Source organism: Somniosus microcephalus, chromosome 3, assembly GCF_052327205.1.
Source record: "Somniosus microcephalus isolate GS21.2 chromosome 3, FLI_Smic_1.0, whole genome shotgun sequence".
Classification (NCBI taxonomy): domain Eukaryota; kingdom Metazoa; phylum Chordata; class Chondrichthyes; order Squaliformes; family Somniosidae; genus Somniosus; species Somniosus microcephalus.
In genome coordinates, this window is record NC_140989.1 from 49,476,303 (window position 1) to 49,488,387 (window position 12,085).

Below are 12,085 nucleotides of genomic sequence, written 5' to 3' on the forward strand. Positions count from 1 at the left end.
TGGCAAGCGTTCAATTATAGTCGAATAAAATATTTCGACAGGGTCCACTGCTGGTGCTTCCTCCGCAGTAGGCAGTGGCAGGCGTGATAGCCCATCAGCGTTTCCATGCTGTTTCGTGCCCTTATACTCTATTTCATATTGGTTCGCCCCTAGAAAAAGGGACCATCTTTGTAGCCGTTGCGCAGTCATCACCGGAACGCCCTTCTTTGGATTAAAGATGGAGACAAGTGGTTGGTGGTCAGTCAGCAAGGTGAACTTCTGCCTGTGCAGATAGTGGTTGAACTTTTTTACTCCCCACACTAGGCTGAGGGCCTCCCTGTCAATCTGGGCGTAGTTACGCTCGGCTGAGGTTAGTGACCGAGACGCAAAGGCTACTGGCCTCTCCGAGCCGTCCGGGAATTTGTGCGACAGCACTGCACCAATACCATAGGGTGATGCATCACATGCCAACCGAATTGGTAGTGCTGGGTTGAAATGAGCGAACACCTCTTTTGATGTGATCAATTCTTTGCACTTCTGGAAAGCTCGTTTACATTCGTCATTCCATTTCCATGGTACCCCCATTTGCAGTAGGGTGTTCAGTGGGTGTAGTACTGTAGACAAATTCGGCAAGAACTTATGGTAGTAGTTCACCAGCCCGAGGAACGACCTCAGTTGTGACACATTTTCCGGTGCTGGAGCCTTGACTACTGCCTCAATCTTTTCAGGGGACTTATGTAACCCCTCTTCATCAATAACGTGGCCACAATACGAGATCTGCTTTTGGAAAAACTCGCATTTGTGGCGATTAGCTCGGAGCCTATATTCCTTCAATCTAGTGAGCACCTGCTCCAGGTTGGCGAGGTGAGCACTGTCATTTTCGTCCGTGACCAGGACGTCGTCCAAATAACACTGGGTCCCTGGAATCCCTTGCAGGACTTGATCCATTGCCCTTTGCCAAATAGCCGGAGCTGATGCTACCCCGAACACCAGCCGATTGTATTGGTAGAGACCTTTGTGAGTGTTGATCGTGAGGTACTGTTTCGAGGCTTCTTCTACCTCCATTTGCAGGTACGCCTGGGCCAGATCAATCTTAGTGAAGCGTTTTCCTCCAGATAGCGAGGCAAAAATATCTTCAATCGCGGAAGCGGATATTGTACCGTGTGAAGGACTGGGTTCACTGTCACCTTAAAGTCCCCACAGATGCAAACCTTCTTTGGTTCCCCAGGCATATTACTCAACGACCTCTTCATTACAGGAACGATGGGTGTAGCCCACTCGCTCCAGTCCACTTTGGACAGTACTCCAGAACGTTCCAACCCTTCCAGCTCTGCTTCGACGGCTGGGCGGATCGCATAAGGCACCAGTCTGGCCTTAAAAACTTTGGGCTTGCATTTTCCTCTATTTTGATCGTCGCTGTAATGTCTTTTAGTGTTCCGAGTCCCTCCTGGAACACTTCTTGTGCGTCAGTTAGCATTTTTGACAGTCGTCCAGGTGTGACGTCGTCATCCTTTTTGGCATCTACCGTCAGTGCTTGTATGGAATGCCAATCTAACTGTATCTTCCGGATCCATTCACGTCCTAGTAGTGGTGGTCCTCCATCTGGCAATACATATAGGTCAATTTTTGGTGTTTCCTTGCCGTTGTATATCACGTTCACCCTTATTTTTCCTTTGGGGTAGACTTTTTTGCCCCGTGTACGTCTTCAGGACAATCTCTGTATCTCTCAAGGGTATATGTGAGAATAGCCGCTTGTAGTCCCTTTGGTTTATGACTGTTAGGGCTGATCCTGTGTCCAATTCCATTTTCACTTGGACTCCGTCTATCTTGAGCGTGACCCAGATAGTTTGGTGATCCTCCATTTTGATTACATTTATGTAGTTTCAGACAACCCAGCTCCTTGTTTCCGGAGTCTGTATCACTTTTCTGTTCGTCTGAACTACTCTCCGTCACCTTATGTACCTTTTTGTACTTCTCCTGTGGAGATTTCTTGCTGCTGGTTTTCTTTCCCAACCTGCAGACTCTTGCTATGTGTCCTGCTTTTCCACACTGTCTGCACACTTGGTCCTTGAACCAGCAATCATTATGGTCGTGTGTTGTTCTGCCGCAGCGATAATACTTCACTGCTCCATATGACATTTCATTTGTGCCATATTCTTGCGGTCTCCGTTGTATCTCTGCAGCGCCCCGTGCGGCTGCTTCGTGTGATACTGCCATGCTGAAAGCCTTGTCCAGCGTAAGATCCTTTTCTGATAGAAGCCGTTTCTGGGTTCCTTCACTTTGAAGCCCACACACAAACTTGTCCCTTAAAGTATCTGCTAGTCCCGTTCCAAACTGGCAGTATTTCGATAGCTTGTGCAGTTCCGTTAAATACTCAGCATTACTTTCGTCTTTATGCTGGTTCCTTTTGTGAAACTTAAATCTTTCTGCTATCAGCAGCGGTGTGGGGTTTAAGTGGTCCTGTAGGATTGCCACTATGCTTTCAAAATCCTTTTCCATTGGCTTCTCTGGGGTTACTAGGTTTCGCAGTAAGCCGTACATTTTTGCACCCATGGAATTCAACAATACCAGTGCTTTCCTGGCATCTGGCACTTCATTCGCCTTGCAGTACACTTCTATGCGTTCTATATATGTCGCCCAATCTTCGACTTCATTGTCGAATGCTGTGACACTGCCACTCTTCGGCATCCCTGGGTGTGGTTAGACTGGCTAAAAATGGCGTCTCCCGCGCTCTCCCTTCTTCTCCGCTGGCTCAAAATGGCGTCTCCCGTGCTTTCCTTTCGTCCTGCGCTCTCCCTTCTTCTCCACTGTGGCTCAAAATGGCGTCTCCCGCGCTTCCTTTCTTCCCCCGCGGACGCTGCTCAGCCCTTGGACACCGGCCGCGCTCTGCGCGTTTTCCTGCGCGCCTCTCTCGTTGACGCCGCTTGGTCCTGAACACCGGCTGCGCCCTGTGCACTTTACCCGCTCTCTCTTTTTTTTTCCGTTGACACCGCTCGGTCTTCAACCCCGGCTGCGCCCTGTGCGCTTTACCCTCTCTCGTTGATGCCGCTCGGTCTTCAACCCCGGCTGCGCCCTGTGCGCTTTACCCTCTCTCTTACCCCGTCGACGCTGCTCGGCCTTTTTCTGTGCCATCGGTCGGCTCCAGCCGCCGCCGTCCGGGAAGGGTCTGCGCCGTACCTGCTGCCAGCCCGCTGCGCTGGATCGTCGCGACTGGAGAACCAAGCCCAGCTCTCCACAGCCTCCACTGCGATGCTCAAGTCCTGTCTGGATGGTCGACGCCCGCACTGATGGAATCGGCCTTCTTCTGCAGAGTTGCAGGTAGGTTCGAATCGCCTCGTCGCCAATGTTAAATCCGTGAATCTTTAGGTAGTGTGTCCTTCAAATAATCGACAGAGACTGCAGAGGAACAATCAACAGGTGTTTACTGGATGAGGGTTGCTCTAAAACTAAAAGTACAGATCCCTACTCAGGGTTTATATACAGGTGTGGTCACTGCCGGTACTACAGTATACAGGAGGTGTAAAAAGTAGTTCTCCCCTTAAAGGTACATACACTACAGACCCCTACCCCATTGATGCCTCTTTGAAATCCAACACACTCTTAGGGGAAGATTTCTTCTGTAAAGCATATGAAAAATATGTTCTTTATTCGTGATTTCACAAGAAGCAGCGAACAAGGAAATCTTCCCCCGTGGAGGATAAGGAGGCAGAGAGTGAATCTTCAGTGCAACAACATTACAACAGACGCTAGGATCATGGTAAATGCCTCAACATTACCAAGTATTTGTTTCTTATAATGCTGCTTGTGTGAGTTTTTTGGGAGTAATCATGCTTTTAGCACAGTTACCACCTGCCCACATTTTTGCATATTGGATTTTAGCCAGCTGTAATGCAGAATGACTGAACGATCTATTGTACTAATTATCAGGGGGTGGACTTGCATCACTAAGCCAAGCTGCAGTCCTCCTAAGTTTTGATGTGCACTGAATGTTTTTACTATAAATCACATTTGGAGCACAGTTTAGTATCTCTGACACCATTAGACTAATAGTCATCCCTCGATGAATATGTTTTCAGGTAACTATAAATTGATCTGTACAGCTTCAGTCAGTTCTACTGCCAAATTGTCCTGTAGTCCCACACATTATTCAGGCAGATATCTACATATTTACCAGTTTTGCTCAGTCATCCATGCTCTATACATTAAGTCGTAGATTGTCAGTATCTGGAGGGAATTCTAGGCCCTCTGAGTTGGCCACATTTTCAAAATTACATAGGATTACATAGGGTATACGGCACAGAAACAGGCCATTTGGCCCAACCAGTCCATGCCGGTGTTTATGCTCCACACGAGCCTCCTCCCATCTTTCCTCATCTAAATCTATCAGCATAACCCTCTATTCCCTTCTCCCTCATGCTTGTCTAACCTCCCCTTAAATGCATCTATACTATTCGCTTCAACCACTCCTTGTGATAGCGAGTTGTAAAAATGTTTTACTTTACTCACTGTGAGGTTCTGCAGTCGCACAACATTGCTGTAATTGCTATGGGAACCCGCATGGGCCTTAGCTATGCCTGCCTGTTCATGGGACATGTGGAACATTCTTTGTTCCAGTCCTACTCAGGTCCCCTCCCTCACCTCTTTTTCCGGTACATCGATGACTGTATTGGTGCCGTTTCCTGCTCTCGCCCTGAACTGGATAAGTTCATTCACTTTACTTCCACTTTCCACCCTGCCCTCACCTTCACATGGTCCATCTCCGACTCTTCCCTTCCCTTCCTTGACTTCTCCGTCTCCATTTCTGGCGATCGGCTTTCAACCAACATCCACTACAAGCCCACCGACTCCCACAGCTACCTGGACTACACTTCCTCCCACCCCGCTTCCTGTAAGGACTCTATTCCATTCTCCCAGTTTCTCCGTCTCCGCCGCATCTGTTCTGACGATGCTACCTTCCATACTAGTGCTTCTGACATGTCTTCCTTTTTCCTCAACCGAGGATTCCCCTCTACCGTGGTTGACACGGCCCTTGACCGTGTCCGTTCTATTTCCCGCACTTCTGCTCTCACCCCTGCCCCTCCCTCCCAGAACCACGATAGGGTTCCCCTTGTCCTCACCTTTCACCCCACCAGCCTCCACATTCAACGGATCATCCTCCGCCATTTCCGCCACCTCCAACGTGATCCCACCACCAAACACATCTTCTCCTCACCTCCCCTTTCAGCATTCCGAAGGGACCGCTCCCTCCGCGACACCCTGGTCCACTCCTCAATCACCCCCAACAGCCCTGCTCCTTCACCTGGCACCTTCCCGTGCAAGCGCAGGAGATGCAACACATGCCCTTTTACCTCCTCCCTTCCCACTGTCCAGGGCCCCAAACACCCCTTCCAGGTGAAACAGCGATTTACTTGTACTTCTTGCAATTTAATATACTGTATTCGCTGCTCACGATGCGGTCTCCTCTACATTGGGGAGACCAAACGCAGATTGGGCGACCGCTTTGCGGAACACCTCCGTTCAGTCCGTACGGGTGACCCTGAGCTTCCGGTCGCCTGTCACTTTAATTCACCGCTTCACTCACACTCTGATCTCTCTGTCCTCGGGCTATTGCATTGTTCCAATGAAGCTCAACGTAAGTTCGAGGAACAGCACCTCATCTTTCGATTGGGCACTTTGCAGCCTGCCGGACTCAACATTGAGTTCAACAACTTCAGATAATGGGGCAGTAATTCCTCCCCAAACGCGTGAGTACGGAAGGGGTAGTCACGCGTCTGGCCGGAGGAAATGCCGGTTTTCAGCATGCACAGCGCATGCGCTGAAAACCGGCATTTCCTCTCCTCTAACCCAAGAGGTGAAGAGGCTAGCGCGTGCGCTGTAGGGGGCAGCGCGTGCGTCTTGGATTTCTTCTGTTTTGGGGGATTTGCGCATGTGTAAAGGCCTCCGGTCTTTACGCTTGTAAAAAGCACACGTAAGTATTTATTTTTACAGGTAAGTGGTGTTTTAGTGCAATTTAGAATTTTTTTTTCCACAGGTTTATTATTTTAAAGAATCTACAATAAGGTAAGTTTAGTTTTAGACCCTTTTTATTAAAAATTTATTTTTTTCAAAAAAAAAATTATTGTTTAAATTATTTTTTAAAACTTATTTATACTTAATTTAATGATCGGGATGTTTTTTTAAATTTTATTTAAAGTTTAAGTAGTGTTTTGGGGTGCAGTACTTACTCTCAAACTTATGAATGAAGTTTCCCCTCCCCTGATTGGCTGAACAGTGCTCACCTGATCCCAGCCGGCACATCGCACTAACTACGCCGCTGGGTCAGGTTAGCACAGCGCGCCGACATCAGAACCGGGCCACTAACAGGAAATCCACTGCGGGCCAGGTTTCAGATGTCGGCGCGCCGGGTAAGTGCACATCGGGGGCTTGCACGCGCGGCAAGCTCCCGACACCAAGTTCTGGGCCAATTATCCCTGCCCCCATTTTTCATGCAGTATGATTTTTGCCATTCCCATTTGCAACATTTTATCTTTCCTGCCTCTTACAAAAGTACAGGATGTTCTTTCTATTTCTTCCTCCCCTCCTAACCCCCCCCCCCCCCCCCCGCCCCCTGTCTCTGCACCTGCTTAATATCTGTTACATCTCCAGCTTTTTCCAGTTCTGATGAAGGGTCCCGGACCTGAAACGTTAACTCTGTTTCTCTCTCCACGGATGCTGCCTGGCCTGCTGAGTATTTCCAGCATTTTCTGTTGTTATTTCAGATTTTCAGCATCCGCAGTATTTTGCAATTATATTGCTGTAATGATGCTATTGAGATATTAGGGGTAGTTTTATTAGAATAATATATAATATAACTGCAATATTAATAACAAATAATTACTTTTTAAAAAGGCCCCATGCCACCAATGGAGCCTCAGACGCAGCCTGCACAGGTCAGACCTTGGCTGCCCGATTCGCATGGTGTCTAATTTTCCAGTGGGTGATTTGAGTTGAAATAAGGAGGCTGTATCCCATTTTAAATGTGCTGGCCCCACATTTTATGACTTCAGTCAAGGCTTCACCCACAGCATGAGCCTTGCCCAAAAAACAGGGCGCATCGTAGTCATCGGGCCCTCACTCAAACAGGCCTCTTAAAGGGAATACGTAAGTTGTTAACATAAAACAAATCAGGGGGTTTTGCATTTTCCTGTACCTTTGCTATATTTTGCTGCACGTGTTCATTCATTTTGACTTATCCCAGCCAATAATTTTTTCAATATTCTTAGTTACCTTTAGCTTTGGGGACAAGTCACACAATAGATTACATTTTACAATTCCATTTGAGTTACGGCTAGCATTAAAATAACACTGATAGGAAAATCTAGGCTAGAATCTCTGCTCCGATGCTGCCTCAAATTGGCAGTTTAGAACCAGAAAACATGGTGCCGAGAGTTAATTTATACAGATATCTCTCTTTATAAGATTTAGGATCACAAAATCAATATACTTCCCCTTGGAGAAAATGGCTTGTTTTGACTAAAGTATGAAATAAGGCTGAATAAATTAGTTCATTTTAGTCCATCCTATCTGACAAGGTTAGGCATGTGCATGAGTGATTTAGCTGACACTGCTGGTATTTATAAATAGAGGAAATATGTTCTCTCAGGAAAGAAACATTTTCCGATTGTGGAAGCTTGACTTAAATGTCAAACACAGAGGGGTGAATTCCCCCGGAGCTTCTCCTGCTTCTCCGCAGTAATTTCAATGGAAGTGTGACAAGCGTGCTGCAATCAAGCCAATGCTGACACTCCTAATTGGGTTTATTAATAAAGAAGTGTTGGATCCGTGGTTCGGTGGATATGCTATTATTAAATAATCACACGGAGGCTGTACATTAACAAATAACAGGTCTTTACTGGAGGAGGGTAGTCTCTAGACTGGGGGTACAGAGGCATGCGCAAAGCTTATATACCGGTGTGGTCACTGCCGGTACTACAGTATACAGGAGCTGTAAAAGTAGTTCTGCCTTAAAGGCACATACACTACAATTCCTCCCATTTTAGATTAGTAATACCCCTAATATTCAAATAACAATTAACATTTCAACATGTACATTAAACAACAAAAGTCCATTTATAGATTCAGTCTTTGGGGCGGCTTCCTGACCCTTTCGGGATAGCGCCTTTCCAGAGGTTCTTGTTCTTGGTGCAGAGGCGATTCTGACACCTTTTCATCAGGTAGTTCATCGGGTTCCACTGCTACTGGGTCTGAAGTAGATGCTACCGGTATGTCGGGTTCATCCCCAGGTACTCGAGACATGGGGTTGACGCATTCCTGTGACGCTAAGATCTGATCGACGTGGCGTCTCACAATGTTCTCCCCAACATCCACTGTGTACATTAATGGCCCCTGCCTTGTACATATCGTTCCGGGTTGCCACTTCTCTGTTTGATAGTCACGGGCCAAGACTGGTTGCCCTACATTGAAGCTCCTTGTCGGCTTCTCATTGATTTGCTGGAATTGTTTGTCCTCAACATTTCTTCGCACATTTGGTCTGAGCAACTCCAGACGAGATCTCAACCTTCGGTTAAAGAACATCATGGCCGGGGTCTGGTTGGTAACTGCATGTGTCGCATTTCGGTAGGCTAATAAGAAATTGTCCATCTTATGCTGTAGTGGAATTTCATCGTCGCACATGGCCTTTATCGCCTTCTTAAAGGTTTGTACGAACCTCTCAGCCAATCCATTTGTGGCTGGATGATACGGGGCGGATGTGTAATGCCTTACCCCATTCCTTTTCATGAATTTTTGGAACTCGTCGGACACAAACTGTGGTCCATTATCAGAGCAAATCTGCTCTGGCAAACCATTTCTGGCAAATATGGTCCGTAGGACTGCAATCATTTTCTCTGTAGTGGTTGAAGACATTTTTATCACCTCAGGCCACTTTGAATGAGCATCCACTGCTATTAAGAACATTGAGTCCATGAATGGACCAGCAAAATCAATATGCACCCGTTGCCATGGAGAGGAGGGCCACTCCCATGGGTGTAGAGGGGCATGTGGTGGTGCATTTTGGACCTTCTGGCATCCTAAGCAGCTCTTAGTTAGGTCTTCGATTTGTTGATCGATTCCTGGCCACCACACATAAGCCCTAGCAAGGCTTTTCATTTTCACTCCCCCCAGATGACCTTCATGTAGCTCATTTAGCACTCTCTCCCTTAACTTGGGTGGAATCACCACTCTGGATCCACACAGCACTGTCCCCTGGCATGCTGACAGCTGTTCTCTTCTGGATGAGAATGCTGGCAACAGTGAGTCGCCATGTGTTGGCCATCCTCTCACCGTCAATTCATATACCCGTGACAGCATCGGATCATTGCGGGTCTCCTTCTCTATATCCGCGTTTGTTACTGGCAATCGTTCAATTATTGACGAATAAAATATCTCGATAGGGTCCACTGCTGGTGCTTCCTCCACAGTAGGCAATGGCAGGCGCGATAGCCCATCAGCGTTCCCATGCTGTTTCGTGCCTTTATATTCTACTTCATATTGATTCGCCCCTAGAAACAGGGACCATCTTTGTAACCGCTGTGCAGTCATCACTGGAACGCCCTTCTTAGGATTAAAGATGGAGACAAGTGGTTGGTGGTCAGTCAGCAAGGTGATCTTCTGCCCATGCAGATAGTGGTTGAATTTTTTTACTCCCCATACTAGGCTGAGGGACTCCCTGTCAATCTGGGCGTAGTTGCGCTCGGCTGAGGTTAGTGACCGAGACGCAAAGGCTACTGGCCTCTCCAACCCGTCTGGGAATTTGTGCGACAGCACCGCTCCAATACCGTAGGGTGATGCATCACATGCCAAACGAATTGGTAGTGCTGGGTTGAAATGGGCCAACACCTCTTTTGATGTGATCAATTCTTTACACTTCTGGAAAGCTCGTCTACGTTCGTCATCCCACTTCCATGGTACCCCTGTTTGCAGTAGGGTGTTCAGTGGGTGTAATACCGTAGACAAATTTGGTAAGAACTTGTGGTAGTAGTTCACCAGCCCGAGGAACGACCTCAGTTGCGACACATTTTCCTGTGCTGGAGCCTTGACTACTGCCTCATTCTTGTCAGGGGACTTATGTAACCCCTCTTCATTGATGACGTGGCCACAATACGAGATCTGCTTCTGGAAAAACTCGCACTTGTGGCGATTAGCTCATAGCCCATACTCCTTTAATCTGGTGAGAACCTTCTCCAAGTTGGCGAGGTGATCACCGTCATTTTCGCCCGCGACCAAGATGTCGTCCAAATAACACTGGGTCCCTGGAATCCCTTGCAGGACCTGATCCATCGCCCTTTGCCAGATAGTCGGAGCTGAGGCTACTCCCAACACCAGCCGGTTGTATTGATAGAGACCTTTATGAGTGTTGATCGTAAGCTAATGTTTCAAAGCTTCTTCTACCTCCATTTGCAAGTACGCCTGGGCTAGATCAATTTTGGTGAAGCGTTTACCTCCAGATAGCGAGGCGAAAATATCCTCAATTCGTGGAAGCGGATATTGCACCGTGTGAAGGACTGGGTTCACTGTCACCTTAAAATCCCCACAGATGCGGACCTTCTTTGGTTCCCCAGGCGTATTACTCAACGACCTCTTCATTACAGGAACGATGGGTGTAGCCCACTTGCTCCAGTCCACTTTGGACAGTACTCCTGAACGTTCCAACCCTTCCAGCTCTGCTTTTACAGCTGGTCTGATCGCATAAGGCACTGGTCTGGCCTTCAGAAACTTTGGGCTTGCATTTTCCTCTATTTTAATCGTTGCTGTTATTCCTTTTAGTGTTCCTAGTCCCTCCTGGAACACTTCCTTTGGGTCAGTTAGCATTTTTGACAGTCGTCCAGGTGTGACGTCGTCATCCTTTTTGGCCTCAACCTTCAGTGCCTGTATGGAATGCCAATCTAATTGTATCTTCCAGATCCATTCACGTCCTAGCAGTGGTGGTCCTCCATTTGGCAATACATATATATCCATTTTAGGTATTTCCTGGCCTTTATATGTCACTTTCACCCTTATTTTTCCTTTGGGGTAGACTTTTTGCCCCGTATACGTCTTCAAGACAATCTCTGTAGCTTTCAAGGGTATGTGTGAAAATAGGCGCTTGTAGTCTCTTTGATTTATGACTGTTAGAGCTGACCCTGTGTCCAATTCCATTTCCACTTGGACTCCGTCTATCTTGAGTGTAACCCAGATAGTCTGGTGATCCTCCATTTCGGTTACCTTATGTAGTTTCAGACAACCCAGCTCCTTGCTTCTGGAGTCTGTGTCACTTTTCTGTTCATCTGAACCACTGTCCATCACCTGGTGTACCTTTTTGTACTTCTCCTGTGGAGATTTCTTACTGTTGGTTTTCTTCCCAGACCTGCAGACTCTTGCTATGTGTCCTGCTTTCCCACACTGTCTGCACACTTGGTCCTTGAACCAACAATCTTTCTGGTCATGTGTTGTTCTGCCGCAGCGATAGCACTTCCATGTTCCATAGGACATTTCATTGGTGCCATATTCTTGCGGTCTCTGTTGTATCTCTGCAGCGCCCCTTGCGGCTGCTTCGTGTGATACTGCCATACTGAAAGCTTTGTCCAGCGTAAGGTCCTTTTCTGATAGAAGCCGTTTCTGGGTTCCTTCACTTTGTAGCCCACACACAAACTTGTCCCTTAACGTGTCTGCTAGTCCCGCTCCAAACTGGCAGTGTTTCGATAGCTTGCGCAGTTCCGTTAGGTACTCAGCATTGCTTTCGTCTTTGTGTTGGTTCCTTTTATGGAACTTAAATCATTCTGCTATCAGCAATGGTGTGGAGTTTAAGTGGTCCTGTAGGATTTCTACTACGCTTTCAAAATTCTTGTTTACCGGCTTCTCTGGGGTTATTAGATTTCGCAGTAACCCATAAGTTTTTGCACCCATGGATTTAACAGAACCAGTGCTTTATTAGCATCTGGCACTTCATTCGCCCTGCAGTACACCTCAATACGTTCCACATATGTCGCCCAATCTTCGACTTCATTGTCGAACGTAGAGATACTGCCACTCTTCGGCATCCTTGGGTGTGCGTTAACTATCACAAATGGCGCCTCCCGCGCCTCCCCTT